Here is a 2,923-nt window from a genome sequence, read left to right as displayed (position 1 = left end):
CAGAGTTGGTGCATAGGGAATGGCATTATTTCTGATATCAGCAGAATGTCAGAACACACTTTGGCGGCTAATGTAGTAACTAATTATTTTAGCTGCTCTGTGGCTCTCTTCCCATCTAATGAGTTATTGACATTGCTCACTTCTGATGAAGGGGGAAGGGAAAGGTCAGATAGAGTCTGGGACCTAAGAACTTACTGCGGTCCTTAGTAGATTTTTTTTTTAAAACTCACAGAAGGCACACTCATCTTAAATGAAGAAGCTTTTGATTTGTGAGAACCAATTTTAAAAAGAAGCGATCATAGGCCTCTCCAGCCATCCCAGATGCTGAAAGGAAAGAAAGCTAAGGGGAAGAAGTTGGCCCCTGCCCCTGTTGTTATGAAGAAGCAGGAGGACAAGAAGGTGGTCAATCTCCTGTTTGAGAAGAGGCCCAAGAATTTTGGCATCGGACAGGACATCCAGCCCCAAAAGGACCTTACCCGTTTTGTCAAAAGGCCCTGCTACATCCGGCTGCAGTGGCAAAGGGCTAGTCTCTATAAACGTCTAAAAGTCCCTCCTATGATTAACCAGTTCACCTAGGCCCTGGACCGCCAAACAGCTACTCAACTATTAAGCTGGCCCACACATACAGACCAGAGACAAAGCAAAAGAAGAAGCAGAGTTTGTTGGCCCGGGTTGAGAAGAAAGCTGCCAGAAAGAGGATGTCCCCACTGAGAGATTGCCTGTCCTTCAAGCTGGGGTTAATACTGTCACCCCTAGTGGAGAACAAGAAGACTGATCTGGTACTGATTGCACATGCTGTGGATCCCACTGAGCTGGCCATCTCTCTGCCTGTCCTGTGTGGTAAGATAGAGGCTCCCTACTGCATCATCAAGGGGAAGGCCAGTCTGGGGCGTCTGGTCCACAGGAAGATCTGTACCACCATCGCCTTCACACAGGTTGCCTCGGAAGGCAAAGTAGCTCTGGCTGAGCTGGTAGAAGCCATCAGGACTAACGACTATGGCAGATATCATGAGATCTGCTGCTACTGGGGAGGCAACGTCCTATAGCCAAAGTCCAGGACTCCCACTGCCAAGCTGGAAAAGGCAAAGGCTAAAGAACTGGCCATCAAACTGGAAAGTGGATGCTGTTGAATTTTCTGTACATAGAGTTAATAAAAAGTTCTCTTTCAGCCAGTGTTGAAGAAGAAGAAGAGGAGGAGAAGGAGAAGGAGGAGAAGGAAGAGGAAAAGGAAGAGGAAGAGGAAGAGGAAGAGGAAGAGGAAGAAGAAGAAGAAGAAGAAGAAGAAGAAGAAGAAGAAGAAGAAGAAATTATATTTTGAAATCCACAGGGATCTGGCTTGAAAAACCAAGCTAAAGTGTAGAGAACTAAAGCATAGATTTCTTAAAAATTAAACATAACATAGGAAGGAATGAAGGATATGGTATGAGTAGTGTCTGGCACAGAAAGGTCAGGAGCAAAAAAACCCACCATCTTGCTTGGCTACAAAGAGGAGCCTAAAGAGAAAGAGAGAGGGAATATATTTGTATGCTTGGGCTGCCATAACAAAAAACCACAGACTAGGTGGCTTAAACAACAGGCATTCATTTTCTTACAGCTCTGGAGACTGAAAGTGTGAGATCAAGGTGCCAGCAGGGTTGGTTTCTGGTGTCAACTCTTCCTGGCTTACAGAAAGCCACCTTCTCACTGTGCTCTCATATGGCCTCTTCTCTGCACATGCAGAGGGAGATCTCTGGTATCCCTTCATCTTATAAGGACACTCATCCTATTGGATGAGGGCCCTATTCTTATGACCTCATTTAATCATAATTGTTTCTTTAAAGACCCTAACTCCAAATATAGTCCCATTAGGGTTAGGATGTCACCATATGAATTTTGAGGTGACACAGCTCAGACCATAACAGGGGGAGAAGAGAGAAAGAATTAGGTGTAGATGGAGTCTCTCTATCTTTTTCATCCAAGAGAAAACCTGAAGTGGGGTGTTGTGAGCATCAGATAGTGATTCAAGGATAGAACTGAAGACTGAGATTAAGCATGTGGGTAATCAATCAATTATGTCTATGTCATGGAGCCCCAGTCAAGTCTCTGAACCCAGAGAATTGGGTGAGCTTCCCTAGTTGGCAATACTCCATGCATATTGTCAACACATCAATGCTTGGAAAGTAACACGTCCTGACTGCATAGAGAGAGAACAATGGTAACCCCACCATTGGTACTTATCCAGAGTCCACTCTTCCCTTGGCGAAGTTTAATCTGTATACCTTCCTTGTAATAAACGATAGCTGTAAGTATAAGTACTTACAGTGAGTTTTGTGAGTCCTTCTAGTGAATTATCAATCTTGAGGGTGGTTTGGGGGAACTTCTGAACTTGTAGTTCATGTCAGAAGAGAGGATAGTCCTATTGCAGGGACAGTGCTGCTTCCTTTAACTTCTCATTTGTCTAACTAATGTAGAGGACACCAGAAAATGATACAGGCTAGTAGCAGAGGAAGAATTTTCAAAATTCAAAATTCTAAGTCTTAAAAGAATTATCTCAGGGGCACCTGGGTAGCTCAGCCAGCTGAGCATCTGACTCTTGATTTCAGCTCAGGCCATGATTTCACGGTTATGGGATGGAGCCCCACATCGGGATCCACACTGGGCATGAAGCCTGCTTAAGATTCTCTCTTTCTCCCTCCCCTCTGCCCCTCACATGCTCACTCTTCATTTCTCTCTCTCTCTCTCTCTCACCCACACACACAAAATTGTCTCTTGTGCTAACACAAGTGTGTTAACTAGAATCTCAATATTTGTTCCTCTCTCACATAAAACTTATGAAATTTCCTGGTCCCTCAATAAAAAGCAAAAATAAATGCAAAAACTTTTTTCTGTTTACATAGTTGTTGCTAATGTTTGGTCAGACCAGACCACCTGGGTATGTTGGCCA

General features: G+C 44.1%; 1 pseudogene; it reads left to right on the top strand.

Moving 5' to 3' along the window:
* The first annotated feature begins 314 nt into the window (after positions 1–314).
* Positions 315–1,130, top strand: LOC106981338 (60S ribosomal protein L7a-like; annotated as a pseudogene).
* The last annotated feature ends 1,793 nt before the right edge of the window (positions 1,131–2,923 follow it).

This window comes from Acinonyx jubatus, chromosome B4 (genome assembly GCF_027475565.1).
Source record: "Acinonyx jubatus isolate Ajub_Pintada_27869175 chromosome B4, VMU_Ajub_asm_v1.0, whole genome shotgun sequence".
Lineage (NCBI taxonomy): Eukaryota > Metazoa > Chordata > Mammalia > Carnivora > Felidae > Acinonyx > Acinonyx jubatus.
This window is presented reverse-complemented; position numbering and strand designations above follow the sequence as displayed.